This window comes from Pholis gunnellus (genome assembly GCF_910591455.1).
Source record: "Pholis gunnellus genome assembly, chromosome: 9".
In the NCBI taxonomy this organism is placed as follows: Eukaryota; Metazoa; Chordata; class Actinopteri; order Perciformes; family Pholidae; genus Pholis; species Pholis gunnellus.
The window spans coordinates 16,430,709-16,455,559 of NC_136535.1; the positions used below are offsets into that span (position 1 = coordinate 16,430,709).

General features: G+C 42.4%; 1 long non-coding RNA gene across 2 annotated transcripts; it reads right to left on the reverse strand.

The window, feature by feature from the left end:
- Positions 1-4,322: 4,322 nt before the first annotated feature.
- LOC306701262 lies at positions 4,323-18,535 on the reverse strand. Of its 2 annotated transcripts, none has more exons than XR_013767227.1 (3): positions 18,484-18,535; positions 17,048-17,150; positions 4,323-5,866 (listed from the first exon to the last, which is right to left on the reverse strand). It is a non-coding gene; the product is annotated as an uncharacterized lncRNA (long non-coding RNA). The 2 variants fall into 2 exon arrangements; XR_013767228.1 differs by lacking the exon at positions 18,484-18,535 and adding an exon at positions 17,812-18,083.
- Between the last annotated feature and the right edge of the window lie 6,316 nt (positions 18,536-24,851).

A 24,851-nucleotide genomic window follows, 5' to 3' on the forward strand; every position in this document is an offset into this window, starting at 1 on the left:
ATTGTTAATTTATCAAAGCTTGGTAGTCCCCCATAAATCAGCTGAATGAAACAAAACAGAAGACCACGGTGATTGATTCCCGACATTTAAAATAAGACCGTGCAACCCCGAAGAAAGACGGGATGAGAAAAACCAGAACTCACCACATTTCAGCTGCTGACATTTCTACAATTACTCTTCAATTCTCTTGACAGAGAGTTGCTGACGTTTCTCTCCATCATTCATAAAGTGATTACTCGTATTAAATCAATGTTATTTTTAATGTATCTGGTTGGATTCTGTCATAGATCACATGAAAGCGCTCATGTGGGGCTTTCACTAAGCATTTAATTTTTGACTGTAGACCAGAACATCATCAACAATTATTCACATTTTCAGTAATGTACATAGACTTTCAATGAAAATCACTTGTACGTAAATAGGCTGTATTATAGCTTATTATGTATAAATAGTGAACTGTTCTATAATAGTTTTAATTACCATTATGGTTTTGTAAATGTCTTTGTACGCCTGGGTCACTTTTCTTGTCCTGTTGGATCCTGGCAGCTTTATACTTTGTTAAACTGACAAAATGATAAGTCACAATTGTTGCTGATTTTGTCCTAAAAACGATGGACTAAGAACAGATTAAAAGGTCATAAACAATGAAAAAACTCATGCATTGAAATATGAACCTAGACTCCATAAATATTAGCCAGTTATGTCTCTTCTATTGTGTACTTATCTTGCCTGCCAGGAATGAGACAGTGATTCATCTTTGCATTTCTCTGTTTTTACTTCCATATTCTTCTTTACTTTTCAAATCAAAGACCACAGCTGTCGTCTAGATAGTGGCGTTTGGTATATTTAGCTTTGTGGGTTGTGTAATGGCCCCTGAAATTGTAGGGTTTTTTTAAGAGTAAAGAGTATTCCAAAAGCTCCAAGAACCATAGTTTACCTCTGCTGAAAACAAACTGTCTGCTGCTGATATTCTCGTCTTCGGTTCCACCTGGCAAAGGCTCCCGTGTGAAGTATTCATTTTTAATAATACTAGCCTCGTTGGCTGAGTGTGATAGGATATGGATTTCATTGGAGCGTTGTGTTTTCATGATGCGACGGCGCACCTGAGATCTCATTGGAATAAACTTAGGAGACAGTTCTTCTACTTGTACCTGGACTTGATTTAAGTGTAAATGACCAGCTTGACAGCCTGACACATTTGAGCACACATGGCCAAAATTAACTTCCCCAGATTTAAAATGGCCAAAAGCAGCTGCCACAGATAAATCAAGAGTTTTCACATCTTATAACGGACTACATTATGGACAAAATGCAGTACAGTTGGGTCAACATAGATAATATTCTTATACCTGGAAGCTGGCAGAGAGCTGGAGCTGGACAGTGTATTCACACCGGTTGTCTTTTATGATATGGTTTACTTTTCGGGCATTGTTAATGCTTAAAAAAAAAAAAAATAAATAAAAATAAAAAATAAATAAATAAATAAATATAAATATATATATATATATATATATATATAAATATAAATTGAACTAAACACAAGGTTGGTGATGGAAAACAATCAAGGGAAACAGCATCCTATCCGTGACAAGTAAATATATTAGAATGTTGTCAATAATATGTCAAAATATGAGTTGAGTAAAATGTAAGGTTAAACATGGTTTACACAATCTAAAACACATTCATCGACAAATTAATTTATTATCTTGCTAAATTTCTTCTGTAATTGGACCACTTGATTAGTGTGATGTGTGTGTGTGTGTGTGTGTGTGTGTGTGTGTGTGTGTGTGTGTGTGTGTGTGTCTGATCTCCTGATTTAGTTCCTGCCTGCTTTAGGCCACAAGATGCACGTTTCCCTCCGGGGGCTAAAGTTCATGGAGGATTGGAAGAAGGCTGCTGTTGCGTCATCACCAGTATTGAGTCAGGTGCCCTCCCAAAGATCTCGCTGCCAGCTGCCATCGAGGCAGGGATAATCTGCCTAAGCAGCTTTCACATGATTTCACCCACAGGGAAGAATTTAGTGAAGGTTGTAAACCTCTTCAGACCTGGCCTTGGAGCTTCTTCCTGCTTTGACTTAAGAGGTGAACCATGGCTGTGCAACAAACACTACACCAGAGAATACAGAGAAAACAAACACCCTCTGCTTATATGCACACATACACCAGCCCTTGAGACTTATTTAGAAATCTAGGATTTGTGTCCTGTCCATTAGCGATCCGTTTTCTAAATTTAGCCATTAAATTGAAAGCACCACATTGAGACGGGAAGTGATAAGGACCATAGATCCGATCTCGCATAGATGTCCTGATGGAGAATATCTCTACAGCAGACATGAGAGCCCAGATATACTGTATCTTCTTGAAAAGACTGCAGGACGTCTCTGTGACCTTCTCTGTGAGGGTCGGAGGAACTTGATGAAGTTAATCTACCAACAGCCAGGGGTCAAAGTCAATGGCCTGATGACTATACATGCTGTGCAAAGATGAGACTGGTATTACATATTCCAAAGGGCACTGGCAACCCTATCCCTGCAGGGAAAGCTGTCTCGGTCAGTCGTATGCATTCATGCAAAGCTCAGACTTTTGGCTTCTGATGGCACTGCTGACATTTAAAGTTTTTGTTTTTAGAAATAAAGACCAAACTGACTTCTGTAAGACTGAAATATAAGTGAAAATCCTACTTTAATATGGCTTTGGAGTTGCTTTGGCTCCAATGCTGACATAAACATCTAAAATGAACAATCTATTGAAAAAAATAAATGTCTTTCAGTAGGCTACTTTTTTTTTTTTGTGGAATTATTTACTTATTTCTTTACTGATGTGAAAAAACCTCAGCCTCTTTCAGGCTTTCTTATCACTTACTGAGCTCAAACAGCTAAGACAGATTATAGCCTGCTGAGCTGTTGGTGCACTAACTAACCCTCAGCCTGATGTTGATCTAAAGACTGCATATGTGAAAAGGTTTACTATTCCTAAAAATGTCAGTTTTAGGAATAGTAAACCTTTTGCGCTGCAGACATTTTACCATGTCGTAGCTTGAAAAGCGTGTAATCAATAACACTAATTATGTCTTCATTTTATGGACGTATGAATACCTCAGTGATATATAGTTTGCTGTGACACCTGAACGAGCCATTGTTAATATTAACCTGCTATTAAAATGAATTGAGAACACTGTGTTCGTATGGTATCTGTGCAGGTGTTGACAGAAATTCAGCTTCAACAAAAACATCACAACAATTTTGGTCCATAAGTGCCACCTTGTTGTGCAGCTAACTGCACAACAATGCCACGTTATGGAAAAGTAGCTGTCAGTATTTGCTCTTCAGATACAGTACATTGCTTGAGTAAGGGCTTGCTATTACTGCTCGCAGAGAGGCTCACACCTTAAGAAGATTATTGTTTATGTTCCCTCTGGCTGTAAAATGTATGTCTCCAACAAGAGTGTTTGCTAAGTCCATTAGCCTGGAGCACTTATGTGCTGTAGTTCAGCTCCCACAGTCTAATGCAAGATAAACACAATATATTCACACGGGAACAACATATTTGAATTTCTTAATGGTTCAAGCTAATTGTACGTGTTTTGGCAAAAGTGTGCAAGAGATTAAGTACAACCAGCACAATCACTACTTGCACATGGCTCGCTGATCAAAATTGAGGAGTTGATTCTCAGTGAAATGGTCAAAGTGTTCACAACTTCTAACCATTCTCTCATTGTTTGAGCCATCACGGCAAGATGATTCATTTCAATAAACGAAACCTGTCAGACATGCATGTTTATGACTTCACATCCCAGGTGAATTTTCTGTTGCCACACAATTACATTTTCTGTATGAATGTTCATGTCTTCTTTCTGTGTACTACAGTATTATACAGTATTGATGATTTCAGTAAGCTTTCACAAACTGTGATAACCCCGTAAACGTATTGTCTCATGTCATTATTGTAGAGTTTTAGGACCCTCATGTTGTTTAAATGGATCACAATGAGTTGTTTTATTCATCAAAAGTTAAGTTAATGTGAGAAATCACAGAAGCTGAAAATCGACAAAAGACAAAACAAACAACTTGTGTACTTATAAGATATTTAATGTGACTGCAGCATAGTACAAATTATACATCCTTAAATCAATGATAAATTCTATGCTGTAAAATAACTAAGCCAAATAATAAATATATTATGATTGATGGTGTGACGGTTGACTCGGGGCTCCTTTGATGATGCGCCTACATCTCACCGTTTGCAGCAGCTGTCTGTTTATCTCTTTCTATGATGCTGTGCTGTTTGCTTACACATTCACAGCTGGCACAGCAGCTGGCACAGGTACAGGCCACCCAGGTCTACCGGCACATCTGGGAGGAAGAGAGGTGTGGATGCACACACATGTACACGTGACTTCAAATCTGTAAGCAAAATGGTCCCATCCTGTAGGGTCAGGTGGATTCTCTTTACTGCAGGTGCATCCCTCCTTTCACAATCTCTTAATGCACTCACAGGCAGATTCCCTGGGAGCGGATCAGGCAGGCGAGTCACTGGCCTGTAACTAACCGACACAAGGTCAATGCGTGACCCTTATATGCACTGGTGTGGCGCATTAATGCAGGTACTGGCAGTGCTTCCTGAAGAGGATGTACAGGAGAGAGTAGATTAATCCTGTGTTGGCGTTTCCTGTTTGTGTGTGTCTCACTGGAGTGAGGGAGGATTTGGGGGGGGGGGGAGAAATGTCTGCCAAGCATAAGGACAGAGACGGGAAAAAAGCAGACAAGAAGATAAGGAGATTGGGACACAGACAGAGAGCGAGGAGCCAGACCATGTTAAGGTAGTCGATAAAGAAGACGATGTACTTCAGGCAGGCTCAGGAGAGAGTCTGCCCAGTTCTTGCTTCCATCTGGGGTGTTAAGAGCTTGAGGAGTGAGAGAAGGCAACCGAGAGCATGTGTGCAAGGGAGAGTAAGCCGGGGCATCTGGTTTTGTTAAGGCCTCAAAACATTCCTTTCCTCTCTGTTCGTCTCTGGCTGGTAGCTTTTTAAAAGGGACTTGTTGGCTCTCATATCCTGCTCTGGGCATTGCCCTGTCTCTTGAAGTTTGCTTTACGACTGCTGAGGGTCACAGGCAAGATGTCTGTCTGTCAGTTTATATGTGCGCTCCTCTGCATGACACCCAGGGTTGTTACAGAGGAGAAATGTTCAATCCAATTCACTTGCATAGCATCAAATCACAACAGAAGTAATCTAGAGACGCTTTTCGTATGGAGCAGGGCTGGATTGTACAACATTCTTCTATGAGTAAGGAGTTGGGCGACGGTGGCGAGAAATAAAACTCCCATTTTAACGGCTACAAACCTTGGGCAGAACCGGGCGCTGAAAAGGCAGCGAAATGCCTCCAGCGGTTGGGTTGACAGAGAGAAAAGGCAACAACAATAATTCTAACCACAACCGCTATAATAAGAATACAAAAAGGACTAATACAAATTATAAAATAGCAGAAATAGAAATGTTTTGACGCAGACAAATGAAAGCTGAGGCATGTTGATTGTAGAAGATTTCAGGTGTCTGTTTTATTTCTTATTAGTTTTTTTCTCATTCATTAAGCAAACACGTACAGAGCACGACTAATGTCCATTGTCACCTCTAGCAATAAGGCATTTTAATACAATATTAATATAGACAAATAGCGTTTTTTAGCCTTCAACTTTATTTGCTTTGCATGTGATCAATGATCTATTGAGCTCCCAGCATTTGTGGACAGATTCTTAACTTGGAGGTTTTTGTTTGAACACCGAAGGAGTTATCTTCAAAAGAAATTGAAATCCATTTCAGATGTTTGTTTTTCCTTTTTTAAATTTCACCGAGGAGTTGTAGTCCAAATCTGAAATGAGGAAAAAAAGACTTGAATGTGACAGCTCAAGCTCAACTAAAACGTTTTTTTTTTTTAGGGATGATGCAAGCCAGGTGAAACATACAATTGTGCCAACACTGTACAACAGCATTGTAATAAGGTATCATTAAAAAGAAACCCTAAACTGCACAGCTATAGTGAAATCTAACCCAAAATGACAGACGAGTCTACTGTCCCATGATGCAATGCTTTTGTTACATGATACGGCAGGTGTCATGGTATGAATCTCAACACATGAACGTGCCGCATAAGTAACAGGGTTTCCATGCAGTGGCAGCTATGCTTATTAATTGATATGGCTGTACGAGGCTGGATTTGAAGGGCTCATTTTCCCCATGTCACTGTAGGCGATGGACGGGTCTTCAATGCAGGGAAGGGCCGACCACAACAGTTCTTCAGCTGGCAGCTTTAGCTGGTACATGAGGACATAAAGCTTGCCAGTGAAGAACTGCTGTAGGTCAGCCAACGAGCACCGTATACCCAACATGCAATTATGCACACCACGACATGAAGAAAAATACCAAAAGTAACACTTTGAGGCTTTGATTTCGGTGTGCTGCTTGCTGGCTGGCATCTGTGACTGTAACTGAAGCTAATAGGAGGAGACACCTGTCAATAAATAAAACACACCCCTAAACAAACTCCTGGTAAAGTCGTAATATCGCCTTAATGAAGCACTAATTCTTGAAATCGCCATTTAGCAAGCTGTTGAGGGCATAACTTTTTCCGACAACAAAATAATGACTTTGTATTTCCAGAGAAAATAATTTGGGACCTTTTCTATTGAATTCTATGCAGTTGGAGATTTTTTTTGGAGCCAGCATCTAGCAACCATCACTTGTACTCCATCTTAAGGCGCTTCCACATTGGCTCCAGCTTTTGGCCATGCTGGTAGATGCTTGGCACACAAACACGCACACACAAACACACACTCCTTCTTCCTGGGCTGGCTTTAAAGGGACTTTGTTGTGGTAGAGATGTGAGGAGGAAGGGACAAAGATACCAAAGAGGGAAAACTTTTATAACATTCCTTTGTCCTTAGTTGTGGATACTGCGGTTTACGGCGTGTTTAAATGTGCGTGCATGCTTAATCAAACGAACTGCGTGTGTGTAGCGGCACGGAGCTGGCCTGCATCAGACTTGCCAGCCTACTGTTTAAGCATTCTCTCTGCTTTTGCTATAATTGAACACAGAAGTATTTTGCTAGCTAGATAGCTTGGCCTCTGGTTACAGCCTGAAACGCCTGATAAAAAACAGCTCTTGTCCTGTGGGGCAGTTCAGTTTACAGCAGCCATACTGGGCTGAATGAAGGACTTTTCCTTGTTGTTCAGACACTTCCAGTCCTTTGGGCGTGTCACCACTTCACCAACATGTCAAGTATTTTGTTATTTCACTTTGAGAAAACCCCACAAATTTCCATCCAGATGAAAGTCAGTTTAAGACATTTTGGTGGAAGGATGAACCCCGAAGAGAAACTACACCGGGCCAATTTGTTCCATCATCTTCTTTGCTATGGAATAGTTTTGAAAGTTAAACCATGGCCTAATCAAGTGTTCGAAATTAAAAGTGACAAGAACACCCTTTTGTGTGATGTTCCACTTTAACATCCCCTTTCCGCTGGCCACTGTGTAATACTTGCAAGTAGCCCAGGATTTGTCTCGTCTGGCTTCCATTCAGCTGGCCTGACTTCAACTATTGCAGTCACTCAGTCTGAAAAGCCTTTCCCTAGCAGCATATTCTTACACAGTTCAAGGACAGGACTTTGGGCAAACTAGCTCTCAGCAGCATCGCAAACCCAGCAACCCCTGGAAACTCAATGAACGCCACGCTGCTCTGAGCAACAGTGGAAAGCTCTGGTCTGCAGAGAGAGACACACACACATTGAGACACACACTCAATGTGACCAAACGGTCCTCTCCCATAAAAGCTCTGAACGGGCGGTGGGTTTTGATCTCGTACTGAATCCAGTGGGATCCATTGTAGGTGTGTAATATTGGAGATGAGATCCAGGACAAAGGTTTATTTCCTTTTGTACTCAGCAAATTTGTAAAGAGGCACCTGATATCCGTTGGCCCTTGTTAGCAACGAGGAGATATGTTTCTTCTGGTGCTCAACAGATTGTATTTAAACTGAAAATGACAGTTGTGTGGAGAGAGAAGTAAACCGATAACAAAAGAATAAGAAGAGACAAAAAAAGATGATGGAAAGAGAACAGCAAATATTAACAAGGTCAGAGATCGGCACTGATACAATAAAACAAACTGGTGACCATGTCATAACCCCATTGTGACAAATGATGAAACGGCAAGACTCTCTGTGGCCAAATAGAACAATCTGGTCACTTGTCAGTTCAGCTCCAAAACACGATTTGCAACGACAGAAGCACGAAATAGTTCTAATCGAATTGCTTGCTAACCCAAGCTAGCATAAATATCTGCTGTACACTGAGGAAACAGACAATTTGTAGCATTAGCTAGAAAGGTAATCCTCTACAGGGCAGTATTTTCAACTGAACACACACATAAAGCACACTGCCCCGTTCCTTAGGATGTAGGATGGAAAAAGAACATTTTGACACCTTTTTGTTATTACCTGGTTCTCAACACTTTGTATATAATGTTAATTGTATTACATAGTTAGCCCGACGCAATCTGCGATCATTTTCACATGCTGCCACCGTAGCTTCCTCTGGAACATCAAATGCTTCTGCGTTTAAAATGAGTCCGAAAAACCTGTTTCCTGTACCATTTGGACATGCAAGGCTGAAGGGGGAATTGAAGGAAAGACAAGAATTAGCAGCAAAAGGTGAAAAGCAAAAAAAGGAACTATATGAAATATATTTGCATCTTCATTATACACCAATTGCATGCATTGGTTGTTCTTTCAAATAGCATCAAAAGTGAAGTTGAACCTCTTGTGCCTGCAGCAGCGGTTTCTTTTCCTTTTTAATATCATTTTCATCTTCTATTATTCCTTAACTGTGTTCCTTCTCAGCTCACGATATGTTAAGCATGCACAGTATACGCACGCAGAGGCCATCCCAGTGTGGAGAACACAGTGTACCAGAGGAGTGATTTATTACACAGAGCTGACTATTCCCAGGACAATTACAGCCAGCCTAAGCAACAGGCTGAAAATGGCTCCTCGGAGTGTGTACGCACAAATACGCAAACACACAAGAAGTACACAGTGTACTTGTGTATGAGCGATTCAAGCACAGTTGGCAGTGTGAAAGCGGTAACTTAAGTCGAGGAGAGCAAGGGCTACTGTCCCCAAATTGAGTCATTGTTCTTAATTAAACATGCAGAAAGAAACAACCCATATGTTTGCAATTCAGGTGTTTTTAAGCTGTTCCTGAGGCAACACAGTGACTGCTTAGGGGAAAGATGGACTACATATCTATTAAGCTCCAAATGCAGAAGACAAAGCTCTGAACACACACTTGTAATTTGATACAAATCTATGCCAAAGGGTGTGTTAAGTGTCGATGAGGTGGTGGTTAACTTGAGGTTAGGATCAGGGCAAACGTTAACACAGAAGGGAGGTTTGACTAAAGTTAAACTTTAACTAAAGTGCTCTAACATGCAAAGTCACTGTGTGACTTTTAAAAATAAACTGCAAGCTGCTGACACTTTGCAAAGCAGCCAAGTATCAACATACCCTCATAAAGAGAGTGATTTGACTTCACACAGAGTGCTCCCTCTGGGAGATGGGAAACACCCTCATCTGTTTCCAGTGCAACCTAAGTCGTTTGGGGGGGGGGGGGCGCTGGCTGGCTGTCAGTTTAGTTTGAGCCGTAATCATCTTTCTCAGGACATTTAACTGATGTCTAAGTATGAATTTTTTGGATGGAGGATGGATCAACTGTTTGCTAATAGCAACATATCCCAGCGGGCTATGCAGGGAATGACTTGGCAAACGCGAAAGAATGGGAAGCCCCATGAATCACTCTAGGAATGCCATTTCTTATCCAAAATCTCCCCCAAAAATGCATCCATCGTCTGTATTATGAGATTTGTACAATTCCAGTGTGATGGTTTTAAAGTAAGCTAAATGTTTCTCCTGCAACTTGAGCTAACAGCTAACATGGATACTAGAAACCACCATACACGGATCAAACCAGATTGCATGCCGTATGTAAATGTGGGCGTAATACCACAGTTGAGTATACCATACGGCATTTCCTATATGGGCAGGATAATCTTACATATATGCTTGTTGTGCTTTGGGGATGAGAGCAGCTTTGCAACATATTCTGACAAGCATCTTATCTGTCCTCAAAAGAGGTATCAACAATATTCGTTTCCCACAGCATCACCCTGCCCTCATCTTTTTTTTGGTATTGCAGTAATCTAAAATATTTCTCCCTTGAAAGCTGCAAGCTTGGCAGAACAGTTAATGTTAGCTTTTTGATAGCAACCTTAAGGCACACCCCAGAGTAATTAGTTCAGCACCAGCATATCAATCAAGCTGATCGCCGTTATAGCAGAACAATAAAAATAATACATTCAATTTATTTGTTGAGTTTGTAGAGCTTGAGTCCTCTGGCATTATGTTCTCCATTGTAGAACGTAATGTACCAGTGTAACAGTAACCGAGATTCTGTAAATTAATATCTGAGGAAGTGGCCATCTTGGTGATAACTAGCTCATTTACAGTTAAATTATCTGATCAATTCTTCACTTCTGTGCCATCGTCCCAATCTCAGCTGTTCTGCGCTTGATCATATGTGCACCCCCCCCCCCCAATAACCCTTCACCCATGCCAGGACAAATTGCTTTCAAGTCAAGGGTGGATCAATATATTTGCCAGTGCCTCCCTCCTACAGCCTTGAATGGGGATTCGGGAGAAGAAAGGGCGTGACTTTTAAGAGACCTATACATACACACAAACGCATGAGCAAACATTGTTCAAGGGCAATTCTGGGGGAGAGGCGTGTTAACACTAACACTCAGAGTGGATTCATCATTCACACTGCTTCTCAAAATGACCGAGCTGGAAGTGACTGGAACTGATCATTGTGAGCATATGCATGAGTTACTGTATGTGAGCGCGCAAATTTATGCATGCATGGGGAGATTGGGGGTGTGTGTGTCTGTGTCTGTGTGAGAAAAAAGTCCACGCCCTGTTTTATAGAAGCACGACTTGCTTGTTTTCTCGCAACACACTCATGCGAATTATGAAATGCCACTTGACGCTGCTGACCTAAAGACACTGAGGGACAAATAAGGGAGCGTGTGTTTGTTACTGCACATGCACGGCATTCTTTAAATGAGGACTGAAGCCCCATAAAAGGCTAATGTATTCCTCAAAGGAGGTTTTGTCTAGTTCAGCTGTTTACCTAGTAGGAGACATACAGTAATCCTAAAGTGCTTTAATAAGAGGTTTTCTTCTAATTTGGGGGAGAAGCTGGAGGGTTAGGGGTGAAGGGTGCAGAGAAAGACCGTATCAACAAAGCATTTTTGCTCTAAAATACACATTTAAATGCAACAACCCTGACAACAATTATGCCTTAGCCATTATTGATGCAAGTGTGAGATTTTTGCAGCTAGTGCATGATGGTATTTGATTGGAACAGGAAGTCAGCAGGTGGGAAAGAGGAAGAGGGAATGACCCTTCAAGTAAACTCTTGCATAGCATCTAACAGGATTTTTTTACCGAGCATCTGGAGCCAGGAACGCATGGGAACAATATAGTGTGTGTGTGTGTGTGTGTGTGTGTGTGTGTGTGTGTGTGTGTGTGTGTGTGTGTGTGTGTGTGTGTGTGTGTGTGTGTGTGTGTGTGTGTGTGTGTGTGTGCGTAGGAAGAGAGGCGGGTGGTATCTGCCCCAGTGATGTCATGAAGTGAGAATCGGACAACCTGGTCCTGGTGTTAAAACCACGCACAGCTGAGACAATGACGCAGCATGACTCTCAAACTGAGGGTGTGTGTGTGTGTGTGTGCGCGGGTGTTCGATGCAAGCTCCCTGTGAAGGACATGAAGTGTCACATTTTTTACGCATGCACGCACACACAGAGAGGGGGAGAGAGAAAGAGAAGAAATTGTCCCTTGGAAAATATAACTGAACAGGAGGGGGAGAGAAAGCTCCTGAGACAGTGAGATACAGAAACCGAGGGATGGAAGTAGGGGTGTGGACACTGGGTAAAGACGACCAACATAAAGAAAATATTTGTGTGCTTCCTCCGGCTGTCATCTCCCTTCCTACCACTGGGAAGAAGTGTCAAAGAGTACATTGTTTCTCTCTATGTATCTGTTTGTGTCCATCCCTTGCTCTGGCTAAATGCCCCTGTAGTCCCCTCATCCTCCCTCCCTCTCTTTCTGTATGATATGTCCTTTGTCAGGCTCCCCCTCTAACTAGCAGTTTAGTTAGGGTGCTGAGAGACAGGAAATGCCTGTAGGGCAAAATGAATAAGGAGTGGCAGCTGCCCATGCATGGTACGTTTCTTCATTGAATCTCCTCCGTAGCATCCCTTCATCCCACCCATCCTCCCTCGAGAGATAGAGAAAAAGACATGGAGGGCTGAAACACGCCACAGACCATCTCATTTAATGCACAGTTTCCTCACGAAAGTTTATATTTAAAAATAAAAACCACTAGTTGACTACTTGCCAAAGTGTTCAGTGTTGCATGGTCAGATTTAGAGATGGAAATGATGCGGTTTTCCCTGTCACTTTTGATTTTATGACCATGTGTAACATTATGGTGTCCCAGTTAGGGCTACAACGGTTTGTGTAATTGTTCCGAACAGTCACGGTACGGGGTTCAGGATTCCGTGCACGCTCACTATGCACGGCAGCTGGACTCTCGCGATGTCGCAAGCTCATGTGAGAATCGCGGGATCACATTTCACATAAATATCCAATATTTTAGGCTTTATGTTCCGCGTTTGTGTCTGGTGAGCCAGAGCACGGACCAATAAGCGTCGAGTGAATATACTGGACGCTACGTGCGTCGCTCAGGTGTGTGTAAGACGTCACGGAGAGTTAGTTAGTTATTTGTAAGCTACGATGACTGCTCCTAAAGAGGTTAGTGTAGATGCAACAGTAGCATCAGTTATATCGGTGTTTCTTCATTGAAATAATAGCGAAGAACGGCACTGAAGGCTTCCCTCGATGAAAAGACGGCACGAGTTTGAGTGACAGATGGTTCATCCAATCACCTGCCAAGACATTTTTGAAAGTGCCTGCGCTTTTCCAAACAGTTTCCAATGACGGCTTCCCAGATGGTTGTTAGTAACAAACCATCTGGCCGTCAGGTTAAGATAGCATAAAGGGTTACCGCGCTAATGTGAGTGGGTTTTTCCAAATAAAATGGAGACCCTAATTTGGTTAATTGGTTCCTTGTTTTATGGGCTACATTTTGAATTAGCTTGAAGAGGATTAAGAACTTCTCGTCTAGAACACCGACACAAGATTAAATGATAAACTGAACAGGGTGTGTGTGTGTGTGTGGGGGGGGGGGGGGGGGACATGGCTGGGGTATGTTAGACTAAAAAGAAATGTTTGTATAAGTGTGTGTATCTGTGAGTGAGTGTGTTTCCTGCCGCTCTGGCCCCAGCTGTACCCAGATGGCCTGAGAGCACAGTGTGCTAAGCTAACAGAGACATTCACCCCGAGTTAGTGAGCTGGAAGAACACTGTGACCACATTTCATCCACAGAAGCCACGCCCTATTGAATATCCTGTATTACATTAGATTTTGCTCATATAAATAACTTAAACCAAAAAGATGCTGGTCAGAATAGTCTTCTACTCACCTCAAATCTTTGTCTGCATTATCCTGATGAAGAAGACTTGGTCTAGTAAAAAATAAACCACAAAAATCATTTGTCTTTTTTTGTGTGTCTGTTTTGGATTCTACCGGTCTTGAATACTCTCTCCTTTTAGCCAAGCCATTGCCCCTTTTTTCTCTTAACTCCCCAACTCCACCCTGCCATCTTTCATCCCATCTCGTGCGCTTTATTAATCTCTCTTCTTCGGCCATCTGAGCTTTCATTTTCCTCCATCTCCCTTTTTCCCCCCTATGTGATCCTTTTCATCCCTTAATATCATCTTCCTTGCTCTCCCTTCACTTTATCCCTTCCTCTCCTCCTCCTCATCCTGCTCAGCTCCCTCAGTGTCTTTAGGTTAGTCAGTTCAACAAGGCTGAGTTACATTCCTGGGATGCCTGCTACATATGGTCTACATTCCAGCCGGTCTGCCGAGAGGCCCACTGCTCTTCACCGCTGGCCCTGCGGAGACCAGCCCCAAAGCTGAGCGTGCTACAGCATTCAGCCTAAAATAATCTTAACACCGCTCTAGTCTTTGCCTGCATGAGGCTACAACTAAAACTCAGATACTAAAGATTCAACCTGGGCCTACAGTGATGTTTCATTAAGCTTTCTTTCCTTGCATAAGGCTGTAATTTATTTCTCTGTACATCTGTTCCCTCAGGCTACTACCTCTGGCTCTATATGCGTGTTAGTGTGCATGCAGTTTTACATTTTTGTTGGTAGAGAGAACATTTCCAGTGGGCAGGCACACATAGTGCAACATGTGTTGTACATATGAGTATGGGGCTGGTACAGCGCTGCTGAGGAGTGGTGGCAATCTCTCTCCATTTGAGGCATATACAATATAGTCTGGGACACAGTTGCAATACTGTTAGCGCCGCATCGCTATGCTGCACACACTAAACAACCTTGTCCTGCGCATGTGTGCACACATGAAAGCACAAAGAGTACATCTGTCTCTCCATCAGACAACAACATGCACGCACCTTCGCGCAACACCTGCCACGGAGCTTTGTCTGGTTTTAACCCGCCTACAATTTCTATACTTGTTAACCTCTTTCAACTGTATACGGATGTTAGAAGCAACATTTAGATACTCGACAAACAATGCTGTATTCATCCCAAAGCGTGGAGAAAGATTTGCCTTAGCTCGTCAGAGTTAGCTCCCTAAGACTGTCTGGGTGTGGCCATAAAAATGTGCAACCTCACTGCAGCTACCGCATTTCCACCGCAGATCCTCCCCTCTTTGGTCGGCCATCAATAACGATCAATGTCCAGTCCTGCTCACTTACACAAAGTCATTTGATGGATCGGTCATTCAAAAGCTTAAGTTAGCAGAGGAGGAGTGACTCATTAAATGACACATTTACATGGTATGGTTCTGATCAATGTCGGTAACTCTTAACGGGGTAAAACTGTTCCAGGTCTCTCTGTGGGAAAGTTAAGTCAAAGGCCTTTTTGTCAGACCAAACCCTTTCCAATTTGCCAAACCACACGTATACACAAATTTGCATTCAAATTTGACAAATACTCAAAACACGCACACACAATTAGTCATTCACATGCACTCAAACTAACGACTTTCAGGATAACTTGACATTTGACTCTAGATTATAGGGCACAGAGACACAAAATGGCACAAACACCAGATACCAATCTTTCTCCCCTGTTACATGCCCTTTCAGTGTGAGTCTAGGGAGTGGCACAATGGACGTCACTGCAGGACGGCCGTATTAATCACATCTAGCCATGTAGAGATAATGACTGTGCAGGCTTACCACTAACACAAACGCACACACATACATGCATACATAGGTTAATTCAATGTGGCTAAACAAGCAGAGCCCAGACAAAGCAAACATTCCAACAAGAGGAATGAGAAAGAGAGAGGGAGCAACCCCGTAACGGTACAGAGCGGGACACTGTGCTGTACAGTCCCTCGCAGCAGGATGTCTTTAGTGGTGAATATGGGTGTCACCTGAACAGCAACGGACTTCATAAAGTCATTAAATCCTTCACAAATCCACAGTAATTACCCTTACATTGCAAGAATGCAACCACTGAGGCTGCAGATTCAGTTCCTTTTTTTTAAACTTGACGTTTAAGTGAACTTCTAACCTGGACCATATTTCACCCAGTTCACTTGGACTCTTCTAGTTTCACATCCTTTTTGTATACCAGTCTTTTTAACACACATAATGTGTCATTGTAACCAAAGTCAGCGAGGCCTTGTCAATACATTTTCACACTGCTAAATGTGAAACCAGTCGCAACACAGTGCTTCCTGCATGGGTGGGACATGTGCTGGGACTCTGACATGATTACCCCCAAGGTTAATTCTTATATGGTGGCATCCTGATAATCCAGATGCGTCCCGCGGTCTGGACTCTGACCGGCCTGCAGCATCACGTATGATTCACTATTCATACCCAAAGAGGGGGTAATTACTGCAGGCCGGGGACTCTTGAGGAAAGGGAAGGCAGTGGGGGAAGCCCTGTACAACTAACAAGCATCTCCAGAACAGCTACGGCCTGAAAAGTGCATTTCCTTTGATTCATCATTTACAATTGGAGGAGGAAAGCAGAGGGAAAAAAGGACATTCATTTTGCATTTGACCAGGTGAACTTGTCAGTGCTTGGCAGGCCGTTGAAAAAGCAGCAGCAATGGGAAGCTCTAATGAATCCCTCACATCTACAATCTGGGGGGAGGGGGAGGGGGAGGGGGGAGGCATCGGCCAACAGAAATGGCCATGATTTGCACAAGGTCAGGTTGTCCATCATGTGCTTTGATGCCAAAGATCAGAGACAACAAGGTCTGAGCTGTCATTTGGCTGACGTAGATGGGATGCAAGTGGAAAAGGCCACCGGTTGCTAAACGGAATGCGAAGACGGAGAGTTGCAGCTCAGCAGCCAGTCCTCACTGAATCATAGCCAGACTCGCTTTGAGCTTTGAGACCTGAGCTTAGATAAGTTGTTGTATTTCAACCCATTGTCTTCTTTAAAGTGGAAATCTTTAACCTGAGATTGCAGAAACAAATGTTCGAGGGCCTTGAACACTGACTATAAGATTACATAATCCCTGTCACTGGAATTCATAGAAAATGGGGGACGGAGTTCATTGACTGTCTAAACTTGCAACAGGTTGATGAGCATAGCATAATAACCAGTGTGACATTAAAAAAAACGGCAAGCAACGGAAAACAAAACGGGCAAAATGAAAAAGCACTGAAGTATTACAAAAAACTACAATATGCAATAAGAATACAATTCTTGGTCGTCATTGGCAAAGTAGACAAATAGATCTACCTTTTTTTTGCTTTGTACAATTACAATAGAGCTGTAAGCATTCCACAGGTTGACTCAAATACAACCACGCCTTACCTCCAACAATTAACACTTCTGTAGATCCCTGGAAGTAGATCCCGATGCCACGATCTAAAGTTGATGAAAAGACATGAAGATCTACTGTAGGCACCCGGAGACACTGGGGGAGAAAAAAACAGCATAAGACAAGCTTGAAAATGGAAATGAATGACGCGGAGGGAGTGACGGGGAGGAGGAGGGGGAGGAGGAGGTGGGGGCAACTCTCCACATCCATGTTGCGCTACAAAGGGTGGGGCCTTGAGGAATTCACTCTATCTGCTTTCCTCTCGACTTAAAGCTTATCTTAATTAGACTATAAGGGGTCAGTCTGCCCGTGCACTCAATTATGACTGAGTTATTGTGGTATAAACGCATCGCAAGAGTGAGGAATGTGTGCTCGATGTTCTTTGACAAGTAGAGCAGACTACTGTAAGAATATAGAGACTACTCCTTCCCTGCTGGATTCCGATTCATTCAACGCCCAACCGATTTGCCTCGGTAAAGACGCACCCGCCTCATCCCATTATAGCAGCATAAACGCGCTCTACCACAGACACGTATAGAAAATACATATTTGAAATAGGCCTCGGCAGACCGAGCAACAACCTTCACTGCCAAATCACTGCGTTTCTTCTGTTTAGACTGACATATGAATATAATGATAATAAAACATGTTAAAATGCCTTAGATATAACACCGCAGCACGCCCTCTCTTGTGGCCTTTAAATGTCACCTCCGCTAAAAAAAAAAGTTTGCAACATCTATTTGCCAGTCGCACTTACTTTGGTTTGGGTAAATCCACCGGCTCCACCGAGGCACTTGTCAGTGCGCTTATACTATGTCAAATATGCGCAATTTGTGCCGTGCTTGGATGAGATTTGAGGAATATTAGGCGCTGTTCGGACCGTTTCCCCCACGCCCAGTTTGCCTGTGGCATTCAGCAGGGCTGCCTGCTGTAAAGTTGCCACGTCCGTTACATTTCACTTATGAAACCAAATCGACCTGCCAAGCAGTATAACAAAAAATACTCGACTTACTTCTTAACTGCGTAATAGTCCAATTCATCTAGGTTACTGAGAGAGATGTGAGCCAAAAGGTGCGCACATCAAGATGGCATTACATTTGTTATGTAATATCTTCCTAGATGAAAATGACTGAACAGAATCTATAAAGCCATTGGCAGACATAGAGCCTCAGCCCCTGACTGGACACTCGAGTAGAAACAGTCGGTTTTGTACCATCTTTCAGTGCAGAAGCCTTACAGAAAACCCTCAGCCACACCTTAACTCTCAATCAATTTTTTCTAACACTTCCAGCGGTTTCGACGAGATGCGAAGCCCGCAAGTTCACTGTCTGCTTTGTGTGTCTCGTGCGCTCCGGTGTTAACGTTTAAACCCCTAAAAAAAAAGAAACGTAAAACGGTCCGATCTGAGTATCCGGTTGTCCGGACCCACCCCGTGCTGCTCGTTGCTCCTCGGGGCTCCCTCCCCGGTCTCTCTCTCCGGTCCAACTCCTCTCTTCAAACCGGCTTCTCACTCCGATCAGCTGGCAGAGCCGTGACGTCAACATCCACCATCGGCCAATCAGACGCGAACCGGAAAACCTAGTGCTGACGCCCACTGTATACGCACGATGACGATCAGGTGCCCCGACCAATGACAGCACAATTCTGTGAGGAAAAGGGGCGGGTGCTAGAAAAAGTGACCAATGGGATTACATCCGCCCATGAGAGGAGTTCTATCCTCTGACCTATTGGGTGTTGGGAAATGTTATGTGTGAAGTGTTGGGAACTTTTCTACACCAGCAGGCTACAGATAAAATTGAATATACTGTGTTGCTATTGAATAAGTATACATAGTTGGGATATGGAAATGTCTTAACTATAAAAATGTAATCAGCTGGTAATAACTGTTATTTTCAGCTTGTGTGTCTAATCAAATGTTTATGTCATATGTTGTCTATTCTGTTTCAGTAAAGTCACTTATTTGTATAGCCCGGAAATCAAAACTTTACTTCAGAGGGATGCCTTACGTACAATATCTGGCACTGTCCATCTTTAGACATTAAATTCAGAAATGGAAAAAGTCCCACAATTCTATTTTGTTTGAGCAAAGGTCTGATTTGCCTATTTTCTAACAGTCAGGAGTCAAGTTCACATATACAGCCTATTCCTGGTGCTGCCAAATGTAATTGTCTTAAGAGGCCCACAGGTCTTCCAGTTTAACTGTTCCAAGGTAAAACTAACTGTGATTGAGCCTTTGCAACACTGGCTCCTCACCGTTTACCATCTGGCTGACTAACACTGCTCAGCTATTACATTTAATCTTAAAACCAAATTTCTTTAATGCTGCATTTAAACGGCTGCTTATCCTATCATCGTCTTTCATTTTAATAACTCTGGAAAACACTTTCTGCTTGAAAAGTGCTCCATAAATGGACTATTATATTATTACAATAGGTTACAAAGGTTTTAGGGGCACATTACAAATTCACTTTGTAGTTATGCTTTATGCAACTGGAAGCAAATGCAAACGCTTACCATAATGAGAGAAAAAATAGCTTTATTTAGGCTGTTAGTATACAGTATGGTACTTTTCATTTTTACTTTTGCAATTAAATGGTGCCTTTCCACAAAAATACATTGCATTTAAAGCCAACCACCCAATCTCTTCTTCATAATATACATTTTCCATCCATGGTTTGAGAAGTCTCCATGTGGAGCCCAAACAACTAAAACTCCATCGCATTTTTAACTGTTTTTCTGCATTTTGCATCTTTTTTTTTTAAGCAAACAAAGCTTTCCTGTGGTTTGGAGTGGGGTAAGAATCGGGTTCTGCTAACAAATAAGTGATTGCACTTCTCGTAGATGGAAACCTAAATTGGAAACTTGCTTGTTGAAGTCATTACAATTCCACATTTGGTGGAGTGTGCTACATTTTCCCTGTTCGAATCGACGAAAAACAATGAAACATTTGTGTGCCAGCTGTGGAATTAACTATCTCTCGAGGATTCAAGGTGAAATGAAAATGCACATGATGTAATTTACATGATGAGATCTTTTGTTGAGAAGATTAGCCATGTGGCTGTCTGGATGATGTATAGTAACAGAGTTTTGGGACTGGATGTGACATGCAGATATGAACTGCAGAGCATATGGAGCCTTTGATACTGACAAGCAGTGCCCGGTGCTGCATAATTAAAGACACCTGAAGTCTTCTCAAGCCACTGCAGTGCATGCATGAGAAGAACCAGATCTTGCGTGACTTTCTCATGACTTTTTAATGTAGTGGATATGCATGTCAGACACACATATTGTCTCATATTAGCATGCATTTTAAGCTCGAGGGCCAATAGATGGATCTACGTTCTTGTCCATATACAGTATGAGCACACAGGTATTGTGTGCATGCACGTGTCCAGAATCTTACTATAAATGTACAGTATGTGTTCACGTCGGGAGATAATCAAAACAATGCACTTTATACAGCACCGTATCAGTCAATGTTTTGGCTGAGGCACAGTTGCATAGATCATAGGCAACGACCTGTCAACCCATTTGTTGTAGGACTTCAAACGGGCAGTAACACAATGCTGCCTCAGCACAGTGACACAGCTTTTATTCCTTACCTCAATTTATGTTGATGCATTCACAAAGCTGGGCAGGAATGCGTCACAGGCACACATCGCTCAAGAAACCAGTCCTTCCTCCCCTCAGTATTATTGCATGGGTCTAATCCATGCATTAGTGTCCCCCATCAGGGCAGGGTGCCCCACTTCTGTGAAGGCTGCTAAAATACATCCAGGTTGAAGGATATAGGAGAGACATCTTTAAACCTCAGTGATGACTGCAATGATTTCAAATACCTCCGTATAATACAGCTCGTTGTGCACCACTGGATATGATCAGATTATGTTTCCTGCAAACAGTAGATTTGATAATACGACCCGACCAACCACAAAATGTCTCTCTGGCTCCAGATGAGGAGTAATTTGAGCAGACATGGAGCGAGGATGAATTGAACCAAACCCGTAATGCCTTTGATTGCTTGAATTTTAAGGTGGGACAACACAAATGGAACACAAGCATTATACTGATGTGCAATTACATTAGAGGCTGTTAAATTTCAGTGATGTTCTCAGTCAATGTTAGGTGAAAGCAAGTGGTTTATTTGCTTTCAAAATCACCACTTTCCAAGCAGACAGCTGTCTTTTCTGCACTCACTTATAGTTGATCATGTTGGCGACCTGGAGCGAACACTGTTGAATCACATTATACAGAGAATTTAAATTGACCTCAGGCATTCAAGATATGATAGTTGAATTGTTATTGTGTTGGATAGTATTATATTGTAGGGTGGTTTGATCATTCATGAGAGTGGACAGTTAATTGAACTGATATATTATTTGTAATCAGCCGCCTTTGAGTTGCATCACATCTGCAACACATTTAGTGGCTGCTCTTTTTTTTGTGGGGCTTCAAGATTGAGAATGAAATTACTGATATTGAATCAAATAATAATAATTCGATAACAAGACTGCCAGTCAGTCATCTATCAACTCCTCTATTATTGTTTAGACGCAGAAAAGTGTTAAACTTACCACTTACAGTACTCATCAAGTGCATCAAGAGTGCGTTAATGTGTGAATTAGTAAAAGATCATCAATGGTGAGAGGATAACCTCTTCGAATGGCTTCTTTAGAGCTTCTGATGCATGTAAGCTAAATCAAATGACTATTATTTCTCAAGGGGTTGCGGTAGCATACCTCCACTCTTACAAAACTAGCCTGAGTGAATCATCGTTGTTATGAAGCAGAAATGGAGAGAGCAGCATTCTTCCTTTAGAAAAGATGTATCACGCGTCACAGAGTAAGCAAGCCTTTATGCTCTTCCTCAGATATGACGTGTTTATATTTCAGTGGAAACATAATGCTGCCACTTCCTGTGTCTCTCGTAAGCACACAGCACAGACTCGGGCACGATGCTCTGATTTAAGTGCACCAGTACGACCTGTTAATTAGAGCCACGCATTTTCCATCTATATATATATGTCTAACTTTAATACATGCTCCACTTTTTTCTCTCTCCTACCCCCCCCTTCCTCAATTGCACAGTAGGCCTACATACAATCTCTGCCAGGCAAGAGGAGCAATCTGGAAACTGTTTAAGCCAGGTAGTGGCTCTCCACAGCCAAACGGAGAGAACACATTGCACAGACACACACTACAACAGGTGGGCGACTATATGCTCCGAGTGAGCGAGAGCGACTCGCGCAGATGAAATTGAGACCCTGAAGCCATAAGTCAGAGGGTTCAACACTGACAGACTGCAGAGGATATTACCCAAACCATCCTGGCCATTCGGGATCAAGGTATTATGGTCCATGAAAGTGCAGCTCAATCATAAAGAGGTGTTAGTAAAGAACTTGGGTAGCATCACTTTTTTCTGAGTGAAGTAAACTCAGTGGGTAACTATAAAATGCTCTATTTGGCTAATTTATTTAATTATTCATTTCAATTATTAAACGTGTTTGTGAGCGATGTTGAAATTCTTTGTGCAGGTAAGAGTCGGGGCCTATGTATTGAAACAAGACAGAGTCAGTTTTGTACAGAGTCCACTTTGCTCTGTGCTCCTCCTGACCTGTTAGAGGTCAGAGATCTCACATACGCCTATTCTTCTATCACTGTCTTTACTGCAGAATGCTGACTCTTCCTCAGTCTCTGATTTTACCACCTCAAGTGTCCATCTGACCCAGACCCCCAACTCCCATCCTGTTTTGTTTTTTCTTTTTCTTTACAGTTGTCTCCCCTCCAGCCTCTTTCTTTTCAAGATCCCTAACAATTAAACCTCTATGGGCTTCTTGGGTCAGTTAGACATCAGTCACAGGGGAGAAAGAGGAGCACCTCTGTCACTTTAAGAAATGCCTCTGGTGAAAAGAAACTGATTAGTAGTGCTGGCAGCCAACCACGTGGATTGCTGTGTGGAGACCGAAGCCAATGAGAAACCCTGCTGGGTGGAGGTTACAAAAGCAGTCTGAACCCAATGACTCAGCAAAGTTGGGTGCGTGTGAGATGACACTTTGCAGCGATTTAAAGGGCCAGCGTGCCGGCTTGCAACCCTCCAAAGGAAGCTGAAAAATGCACTTTCAAAATCAGGCCAAGTGTTCACTCCCTCCCTCTTGTGCAGATCACAAAAGTATGTGGACCAGGTTGTTCTGCCGAGTCCATTAGAAGGATACACCCAGCTTGTTTCACTCAAGGGCACTGTCAAACTAGGTGTTGGTAATTGGAATATAGGTATGTTTGTTGTAGAATGATCCACCTCGGGTAACATCTAAGGGCTTTAAACCATAATACTTTAATAAGTGTTGTCTCAGTCGATGTTGTTAATTTCTCAAATTAAGAATTCATTCCATCCTCCCCTTCTTATGATTTGTTTCCACCAGTATGACTGGCAGAGTCATCCTCACACTGGTACACAGATTTGCAGATGATAATGAGTTGGCCCATTCAGCTCTGTTATAGATTGGATGACCCACATTATGATCTGGCCAGGCGCCGTTCCGTCTTCCTCTCTATACTGTAACGCTGAGCCGTATTGTGAAGGAGTCGGGTCTGTGAGCAGCAGTGGAAACTTCCATTAGGCCACAGGAGAAGTATACTCCTGAGTATTGTTCTGGTCAGGCCTGCAACAGTCAGCATAGCACAGCACACTTCTGTGACAAGACGGGGCTAAATATATATACTGTGGCTAGCAGCAATTCAGCAGCGGCAGCCATCTCCAGCATCCCAGCTACCACTGCAAGAGAAGAAGGGGCCTCTTAAAGTCGTAGTTCACAACTTCATGTCCTTGAAAGAACAGAAATAGGATATTGCCGGTATCCTGACAACAGACACAAAACAAAATGATATCATGTAAATAAATGCCAGTGTTACAGACCCATTGGCCTTTCTGGAATGTTAATTTTCTTATTCATGCTGACGATTACAAATGTACAAAAATCCAAGCGATGCTCCATCAACCAAGCCATAATTTGTAACTTTGTGGAACATACTGACACAAGGGTTCAGTACATTCTGTTCATAATTGTCAGCTATGTAAAGTCACAAAACAAGTGAGAATTTAGGGCAAAGGTGGGCTTAAGAAAAATGTATATTATATATTTATATACCACTATCTTTTTTTTCTATTCATGCTACAAGGTGAATGTATAGACCGTTTGCGTAACACTATGACAACTGCAGATAAAGGATCAATTCTGTTCCCAGTAGATTAGACATTGCTCCGAGGTGCGGTCCTCCTCGTGCTCACCTCTCTGTGCTCGTTGTACTCTTCTGCAGTCAGTGAACTGTAACCACTGCCCTCGGTCTCCGTCACCTCTCCACGTTGAGTTTGTTTGTTCCAGGAAGTGCTTTCACTTGAACCCTGAACCCTTTAAAAAGTCATCTACTTTCTTCACAGCTCGAGCCAGAAAAGGGTGTTTCCTCATTGATTCATGTGATCTACATCCAGCTGTTTTCATTAGCTCGTTGTGGCTGGGATGTCAACCGCGCTCGTTCATGTAACTCTAATCTGGAGTGACTACAAAGAGAGGGATATTAGAGGGATAAAGAGAAGGGTATTTTTATGCATAGTCACAGCTGACATTAACCTCTGAACTGTTGGTGTTGCAGAGTTTTGGTTTAAAGAGTTACTTTTGCCTGTTATATCATTCTCCTATACTAATTACCCACTATTCCCCACGGCTGACTGGGAACTCTGATCCCTTTGCATGTAAGGAGGCCAAGGCAATGTGCACTCATGCCTGAATTCCCGGAGAACAGC